We start from the raw sequence: 9,803 nt of genomic DNA on the forward strand, positions 1-9,803 counted from the left end.
GGAAAAAAAAAAAGTGTGTCATCAACTAAATGGTGTTAATTTGCAGAAAGTTTACACTGCTTTCTCTCTCTTCGTCTGGTGCTTAGCCATGCAAAACATCCGTGGAGAGTCTGCCTGGGATGCCAGCAAGAGGGCCAAACTCATTCTCGCCTGAGGAGACGCAGCAGCCAGATTGATTTTGGAAGCTGTGCTGCTCTCTCCATAATTACTTCTACATGAACAGGCCTTCTGGTTTCTGGTCAAAATAGCACTTTCTCATTATTGCTTTTTTTTTTTTTTTTTTTTAAGATTGCCATTATTTATGTTCTGTAAAGTGTGCGAAAGAGGACTTGGGTGAAAGATCAGAGGGAGTCTAATCCTATTTGATCTCCTGAAAGCCACTGTGCTCTGGGGACTTGGAGGTGGCCTTTTTTATTAGGTTTCAGGTTTTTATTTGTGAGTATTTAAACACACACACACACACACACACACACACACACACACACACACACAACCAACTCGAGTGGTTTCTGGGAAAATGATGTGATTGGGCATGTCCTCAGCAGGGAGGAGTTTCTCCTTTGCACTCCCCATCCCTTTGAAGAGAATGATGGTTCTTCAAACAGTTCTAAAAATGTAATTTTTAAAAATAATATCCAATGTTAAGGCTATTCTAGCAATGTTATAAATCTTCAAGAACAGTGAGTTATTAGCAAAAACCAATACAGGAAAAACATACTTGGCTATGTCTTATAAAACCATTTCTTAATTTACATCTTAAATTACTATTCTGATGACATAATGGTGGTTCCCTTGGTTACAAATCCTTTCACCTGGAGTTTGGAGAATTTTCACTGTGTCCAGAAAATTACTTCATGTGAAAGAAAGAATTCCTTCTTGCAACTGAAGCGTCTGTAGTGGCCGGGGCCTTGCTTTTGGCTCCTGAAATCACTTTTTGTCTTTGGCCACTTCTGAGCTGGAAACAGTTGTTTATTTACAGGGTCCACAGAGGTTATTAAAGAACAGCAACGACATATTTGTTTTTCTATCATATCTTTGTTGAGGGTCTGCTGAGCCCCCAGAGACTTGGGGAAGCCGGCAAAACAAGTAGAGATTGAGGTCTGGGAATGGACAACTGAAGAAATCAGGAACTTGAAACTGCANCCCGCCCTTCTGCCTGCTCTCCCCCACTTCTCCTCCCTGCCACCTAAGTTTTGGCCAAAGCCAGCCCCTTTAACTACTGACACCTCTCACTTGCCTCTTCTGCTCTGTTCTGTGCTTCTGCTAGTGTGAGCCATCCTGTCCCTACACTGTCCCCTTTCCCAGAGCACCCACTCCTCCTGTCCTTCAAGTCTCAACTCCAATGTTGCTTCAGAACCAGGGAGGGCAGGTGTCCTGGCCGTGTGGCCACCACCCCCCCTTCTGTGTGCTTTCCGTCTTTCTCACTGAGCCTGGCAGGCGCACACCTTTATCAACAAGCGGGCTGTAGGTAGTGCACCATTCAGGGGGAATTTCCATGACCTTCGCCACACCTGATCTTTCCAGCGTCTCCCAAGGCGGCTTAGTCACAGCATGTGAAGCTCATCATTCAGCCAGTCATGAGTAACTAGAGGAACAGGAGACCATACCTCCCTGTTTGTTCCGTAAACTCACTCTCAGCCTCCCACATCTTTAGTCTGTTCTGGGAGCTGGAGGCCAAGCAGGGGATGGAAGGACTGGCATGAACTGTCCTAGACAGACCTCGGTGTCCCGGGTAGAGCAGACAAGGTGAGCTGGGTCATCCTAATGGCAGTGACACACCAAGGCCGATTCCTGGGAGCCCAGGGCACTGGAGGTTGAAGGGCACCTGCCTGACCTTGTTTCTCCCCAGCCTCAGTCTCCCATCCTTGGGTCCGCCTCTCTTAAAATGACTATCTTTGACCATCCATTTCCATCCTGAAAAGATAGATAAAGGTTCTCCTACCTTAATTTTCTTCCCTTCCCCCCCTCCCCCCAAGCAATGGACAATACTCTGGTTCTAAGTTTCTTCTCTTTCTTGTTGGAATGCCATCCACTAGCTTGTGTTTTGCTTTTAGCTAAGTACTATAAGGGCAAGTACTATAAGGGCTCATTGACCCTGTAAGTTTAAAATAATATTTTATTATTTGGTTGTTTGGCAATATTCACTGGTGCTAAAAGTCAATGCATTCTTTCAAAATATATGAAAAAAATGTTTACTGTATACTTTAATTCAGTCCTGCATTCTTTCTCTCTGTTCCAATGGGGCTCATTTTGAAAGAGTTTCATTCGTAAACCATTCTAAGTAACTTTCAAGCATGATTCAGAATGGAACTATTAAATACTGCTTCCCTTCCCTTATCATCATATACTCAGTTTCTTCCAAATGCCTAAAACAGAGCTTGCATTTCCATAAAAAGGAAAATCACATGAGAAGCATATGGGTTAAATATAAAATAAGTTTTTAAAAAATTCCGAAAGAACTCAGTGTAGCCTGGGTAGTTTGAGTGTATTTGTGTATATTTTTAGTTCTGTTCCTTGGGAGAAAATCTACATGACAATTGGGTGGTATTATTCGCTATAGTTCTTGTGATTTAATATTCATACATTATGCATTTTAAACAACATAATAAGCTTTTGGGAAGAAGAGTGTAAATTACCTTGCTTGAAAATGTGAATTCTGTCAGAGATTGAGTTCTTAAAATGAAGCTTGTGTTCTCTGCCCAAGAAAGAGAGATTCCATGGAGCCACTATGTCAAGTATGGACTTAGCAACGTGTAGACATCTTTCTGATTCGGATGGGACACTTCATTTGTCCAAGTATGGACTTAGCAACGTGTAGACATCTTTCTGATTCGGATGGGACACTTCATTTGTCCATTGTTTTTGTTGACTTCAATGCCATTTTTAGCTATCTCGAGTTACCTGAAAAATTTGCTGGTTAAGTCACATTAAATATTGATGTTAACCCAACCGACCCATTTTAAATGTTAGCAATTCTTCAAAATTTCTGATTCAGTGAAAATCCTCATGTCGTTGTGGCTCTCAAATCCGACTTTTAGGTAGCTTCAAATACAGTTTCCAGTCACCCTGTGTTGAGAGACGAGGAGACAATTCTGACACCCTGATTCTCTGATTGTGAGGCCTGTACCATAAGCCGCTGCTGGGGTGCCATTAAGTTGGTGCTGTTGATGCTGATTTCCTTTGTCTGCTGTGTGTTGGAGACTCTCCAGTGCACCGTAGAATAAGGGTCTGGGATAGTTGACTGCTCTGGCTGAGCGAGGGTCCATGGCCAGGCCAGGCCCAGAAGTTTCCATGGACAGGGACCCTAGGGTCTGTGCACAAGTGATGGCTACTTTGGCCTATGCGTCCCCTCCCTTCCGCCGTCTCTGGAAGGTACTATTTTCACTACCCCCCATTCTTTTGTGAGGAAAGTTCTTTCCTTCATATACCTCCAATCCCATCTTTTTTCTCAAGTGAAAAGAAAGTTAAAATCAATGCCAGGGGCTGCCTAGCAGGGGAAAGGTGTCAGAAGGGCAGCCTGAAGAAGGGAAGGAAGAAGTGAGTCATGGGTCCTTGCTTTGTCTGTATTCCTGGAGATTGACTAGACTAAGTCTCGGGCCTTTGTCAGGCATCTTGGGTAAGCCTCATCTACACCATCCTTCTCTTTTCGTATTTCCCCTTACCTGCTACCAACAAGGGCTCAGCGCCCCCCCAACAGAACAGTCGGGGCTTCCTTGGCCCTTAGTGGGAAAGAGTTACTCCTTTGGGGCAGATATCAACTGCGGAAGCCATGGCAACCATGTCCAAAAGGAGGCCCCACAGCACCCCCACGATCATGCAACTTGCTGACCTGGAGACCCATTGACTTGCCCTCTCTGGTCGGCTTGCATAACCCTGTAACACCTTTCTGTCCTAAAAGGTAGAAAGCACATCTTAAGGAATTATTTGCTAGTGAGAAGGACAATTCAGGACTAAGGTGTATTATAGGAGAAGGATATTACCAGCTCATTCTAAACCTTGATCTACTCCTGCGCTACAGGCAAGTCATCGCTGACTTGCATGAGGAGAAACAAGACCATGGGGGTTTAGTGCAGAATGATATAGATGAGTGTTCAAACCAGTGACAGTCATGATGAATTAGTTCAGCAAAGAAAACAAAAGTTGGTTAGATTTCTGGAGGAAAGTGCCCTCTCGGTCTTCAAGACACGTTGATATCCTCCAACAAGACACGGATGGAAAAATAACATTACTGCCTGGCACATTCCGCCGATCTCTTTCCCTGGGAGTTCCACCTGCCGGGAGTAGTCATGCCATCAGCGCACCTGTGACTGATTCTCTGCAATTCCCCGAGCATTTTCAAACCCATCATCTCATCTGACCCATCCTGCGGGTGTTCATTCATTCGTTTATTCTTTCATTTAACAGGTATTGTGTGCCACTCTGTGCAGCTGCTTGCTGCCAAGCTAGCAGGGCTTGAAACTTGATTCTCGTTTCACAAACGAGCAGACTGAAATCTGGAAGGGTTGTTAGGTGGCTTGTCCCAAATGCCACAGCTAGGGAGGACCGAGCAGGGCCAGACCAGAGGTTCCAGACCCCTGCTCTCGCCTCCGTCCCTCCCCACTTTTTTTTTTTTTTAAGATTTTATTTATCTATTCGACAGAGATAGAGACAGCCAGCGAGAGAGGGAACACAAGCAGGGGGAGTGGGAGAGGAAGAAGCAGGCCCACAGCAGAAGAGCCTGATGTGGGGCTCAATCCCATAACGCCAGGATCACGCCCTGAGCCAAAGGCAGACGCTTAACCACTGTGCCACCCAGGTGCCCTCCTCCCCACTTCTTACCCTCCTGGACTCGGGCAGCCACTGAAACCTCATCCCTTTTGTCAGCAGTGAGCACCTTCTGCTCTTCAGAGACCACAACACCAGGATGACATTGACATTATTAGATGACTGGCAGGTGAGTCTACCTTAGGACAAGCCTTGAAAAAAGAAGGCTCTTTGACAGTTTCCCTCCTTACGCAGTGTCAGGAGAGGGGGGAGAAAGAAGCAGGCCTGCAATGATCCCATGCACAGTAGGTGCAAGTTGGTGTTTGCAATGCAGCCAGCCCGACATGGAGGGAACGCTCAATAAATTCTGGATTTGGGGCGTTGTTTCCATTACTACTGTTACTATAATGGGTGCTCACTAACCTGTGTACACCTAACCACAGATTAGCACACATTCTTCTCTCCCTCCGTAGAGTAAGCTCATGGAAGCCCACAGTACACTGATTACTCACATCTAACGGGTCCCTCTAGAATACAGGCCCTTCTGTTCCCACTTGGTGAATGGCCATGTTTACTAAATCTGTGGGTGTTCCCTGTCCCAGGACTGTGAGCTGATCCTATTAAAACTGGTGAGTTGGTAAAAAGACATGAGTTTGAAAAGCATAAGACCTGTTTCTGTGAAAACCGTTCAGTGCTTTGGGACTGTTCAAAGAATTAGTTGCTAAAACCTTTTTGCTGCTGAAGCTGAGATGGATGAGACAAGTATGAGCGTTGAGGGAAGATAACTCTAGAAGGATTCTGCACTTAAACTGCTTGGCAGGTGCCTTGGTTCTCATTCCATTTTAAAGAAACCAAAACGCGAGACTGTAGGCAAAGCATCAAAGGTATCGATACCATCACCAGACTTTTTCTTAAAGGGACAAGCCTCAGTGCTATACCAGAAAGTTGGTGTCACACGTTTCACAGCAAATGACAAGTGGCTTGAATATCAGGGAAACATATCATAGGAACCGTGTTTTGGTGGCACCAGCAGATAGCTCTGCGACTCAGTGTCTTCCCAAAAATCAGATTCACAAACACTCCAGCAATATTGAAAGATACCCAACTTATAAGAGGTTACCTCCAAAAAGAGTGACACTAAATTAAAGCGTCTGGGAAGAACCCAGAGCAACACTCCTGAGAGCTGCCTGCTACTCACCACCTGCTGCCTCATTTCCAGAGCCCAGTGAAAAATGAAAACACGAGGTGTCCATGTGCAAAAATTAATAAGAAATCCAAGATGATGACAGTAGAGCATTAAATCAAGCATGGTCTTCTGAGGGTAGGTGCCATTAACCGCACAGGTCACGTGCCCATGATGCTGGCTCCGCAGACCCTTACTATCATTAGCAGATCAGTAGAGCTTTTTTTTTTTTTAAAGATTTTATTTATTTATTTGACAGAGATAGAAACAGCCAGCGAGAGAGGGAACACAAAGCAGGGGGAGTGGGAGAGGAAGAAGCAGGCTCATAGCGGAGGAGCCTGACGTGGGGCGATCCCATAACGCCGGGATCACGCCCTGAGCCGAAGGCAGACGCTTAACCGCTGTGCCACCCAGGCGCCCCCAGATCAGTAGAGCTTTTTAAGGAATTTCAGTCTACCAGTTTACTACTCTTGTAAAAGTCAGTGTGGATGGAATGGGCTTGGACTTGATGGAAGGTGGTTTTTGTCATTAATTGTACCTTGAGTTAAAAAAAAAGAAAGAAAGAAAGAAAGAAAATGTGAGGGATGCCTGGGTGGCTCAGTCGTTAGGCATCTGACTTCGGCTCAGGGTGTGATCCCAGGGTCCTGGGATCGAGCCCCGCATCGGGCTCCCTGCTCCGCTGGGAACCTGCTTCTTCCTCTCACACTCCCCCTGCTTGTGTTCCCTCTCACGCTGGCTGTCTCTCTCTCTGTCAAATAAATAAATGAAATCTTTAAAAAAGAAAAACAAATTGTTAGGAATAAAATTGCTTTAGAATCTTAAACTCTTTCTAGATACCTTTTCTTTACATCCTAATTGTCAGGAATTTAAAGGCCTTGTTCTTGTCGACCCCTCCATTCTGTCCCTACCCCATCCCCAAAAGAGTAATATTCTTGATCCAGTCTGGGTCAAAGGATTCTGAAATGTTTAAATGTATCTTAGGCGAAAGGATTTGAGTTCCATTTTAGATGATAAAAAGAATACAGAGCCTATGGAATATAACAAAGATATTGTTTGCTATGAGGTAATTAGCATGGGATGAAATTCTTAATGTGAATAATTAAACAAGATGTTGTTGTGCAAGACGATAAGGAAAAAATGGGCTTTTGACCTGAGCTCACATTGAAGATTCTGACCAGGAAGGTAAACAACAGTGGATTCATGAGGATGATTTATTGGGAAATAAAATTTAAAATGAGGGAGAAAATGTATGTACCATGACATAAGTAGATAAATCTCCGTATGAAGAGGACGAAGAAGATGGGAGATTAAATTCAAAGCCGTAAGTCAATCACACAGTGGCTAGCGATGTGTAGCTCTCCATTCTACCGAGAACAACCGAACCAGCAGTCAGTGATGTCGTAACAACAGACTAGAGGAACTACACTGAGAAAATCATACTTTTAAGCAGCTTTTTAAATTGCTTTTATTTAACAAACATGGCATATTTAAATTAGAATAGAATGTTGATGGTATATTCATACTGCTGTTAATTTTTCACTTTGACTTCTGTTAACTAACTCCTGAACTGATGGTGGGACTTCCGTGTCACGTGTCACGGTGCTCACTCCTGTTGCTGCCACCACGGGAGAGGCCCTGGTATCAGCCCTGGGTCAGTAGTTGCTGAGTCACTTGGAGAAGTCATTTACAAGTCCATATTTTGAGCATCTTTTTTAAACCTAAAACATAACAACATTCACATGGATTATTTTTAGTAAAGGGCCATATGTGTTGGCTGATGATAGTTTTGTTTTGTTTTTTTACAGTAACCTCGTGATCTTAATTTCCACTCTCTATGTCTTCAGTGTGGAATGAGAAATTGTAGACATTTGCAAAGCCAATTTGAGTCCAAGATCCTTCTGCACTTTTCATGTGTTTTGTTTCTTCTTTCAACAGTTCTCTTGCCCATGTCTGCGTACCAGTTCAGCCGTTTGTGGATATTGTCTTTCATTTTGCATTGAGCGTGACTCACTTTTATTTGGGTTCTTGCAAAGCATTCACTTGAATTTTTACAGAAACATTTCCCCCTTTTTATTGCACTTATTTTCCACCACTTAGAAAATAGTTAATTAGATTTCCTAATGAGTTCAACTGGTAAAAACAGAACTGAGAACTAACTTGGTAACTGGTGGGAGAAGAAAGGCATAGACATACTAGAAAGTAGACCCCTGGCATAGAGTACACTGTGTTAGGAGCACCTGTTGGTACATTTCAGAGGACATGGAGTGATCCAGCTAGCTGGTGAATGGGAACACTAGCTGGCATCCCCCATGTTGCTTGGCGGGGGAGGGGGGGTCATTAGGCAAATAAATCCCCACCACCACCCATCTTGAAATATACCCCATACACCTGCCTATGAGAGAAATAGCATGAGTCATAAATTTTTTCGATTTGTTGCTCACACTTGAAAGTCTGTTTTCATTTGAAATCCTTCTAGTTTCCTGGGTCACTGGGCCTCCATCTCAGCTTCTCTGAAGTTACCTTGTGGGTGGAGGGAAGGCTCCCCAACGGGATTTCCTGTAGGCTGTTGGAATTTTAGACCATCCAAAACATGCCTTCCAAATTTGGGGGAAATCTCTTCTTGTGGAGTGGCGATAGAAAGTTAACTTGTATAAATTATTACAAAGCTGAGAAAGATGAGAAAAAAAGTAGATGAGAAAAAAAGATGAGGAAGTTAACAGGAGCCATTTTGATGTTCAGCTCTTCTCAGAATGAAAGATTCTGTTTCTGATACAGAGTGTCGGGACATTTCTGCATCCTCTTGGTTTATGGCATTAATTTTCACCTGGGACATTTCTAGAGTATCCGTTTTTAAAATAGAAGAGTAATAAGAGTAGCAAGTTTCCTAACATTTGTTGCACTTTCTATTTGTTTCCCAAAAGGCTCGTCCATTTAAGACTGGTCAAATCTAGTCACCCACAAAGAAGTGATGGTAGAGCCCTCTAGGAACAAAACACCCCTCAGGGTTCAGAAGGAAAGAGTGATTTATAGGATTTCTTTTTTCCATTTTAGTCTTATGAATCTCTTTCCTTCCAGGAGTTAAAAAGAAAGTGTTAAGGAAATTGATTTAACCTCTGCTAAATACTGAGCCTGGGTGGTCCCATTGCCCTCCAGGGCTGACCTGTCAGGGACCTCCGTGCAAGGTACAAAGGTGTGACAGTCTGGTCACAGTGAAGGCTGGCCTGGTGGGCTCCAGGGTCCTATCAGACAACGACCTTCCCTCCAGCCCTGTGTTCCCTTACCGATGTATTTGACCATAGCCAGGCCACTGGCTGTTTGCTGCTTGTGGATCTCCCGCACGCAAACCCTTTCCCAGGTAACGGCCTAACACCCGGTGTGCTCTCCTGCCAGTATCCTGAGTCCCATGTGGCAGACGACGAAACTGGAGCATGGCCCGTAGTCTTGCTTCTCTTTTGCCTTCTCTCACCCTCCTTCCTCTGCCTCAGTTGGGCCTGGTGAGCTGACAAACGAAGGAACCGCTGGGAGTGTCCAATGCACTTTAAAGACGGTGTCGGTGAGGGGAGGCCGCTCCTAGAACAGCCTGTTTCCTTGGGAAACTTGCCTCTCACAAGACCAAGTTCTCACCAAGAACTGATGACTCACCTGCGTGTTCTCTCTTCCTCTCCCCTTGCAGGAAATGTGACTGGAAACAGTAACTCCACGTTTATTTCCAGTGGGCAGGTGATGAACTTCAAGGGCGACATCATCGTGGTCTACGTCAGCCAGAACTCCCAGGAGGGCCCGGCGGGGCCGGGCAGCGGCGCGGGGGAGCCGGTGGGCCGCCCGGTGCAGGAGGAGAGCCCGCCGTGCTGCGACTCGTTCGCCGGGCCTCGGGCCG

The sequence above is a fragment of the Ailuropoda melanoleuca genome, chromosome 14 (assembly GCF_002007445.2).
Source record: "Ailuropoda melanoleuca isolate Jingjing chromosome 14, ASM200744v2, whole genome shotgun sequence".
In the NCBI taxonomy this organism is placed as follows: domain Eukaryota; kingdom Metazoa; phylum Chordata; class Mammalia; order Carnivora; family Ursidae; genus Ailuropoda; species Ailuropoda melanoleuca.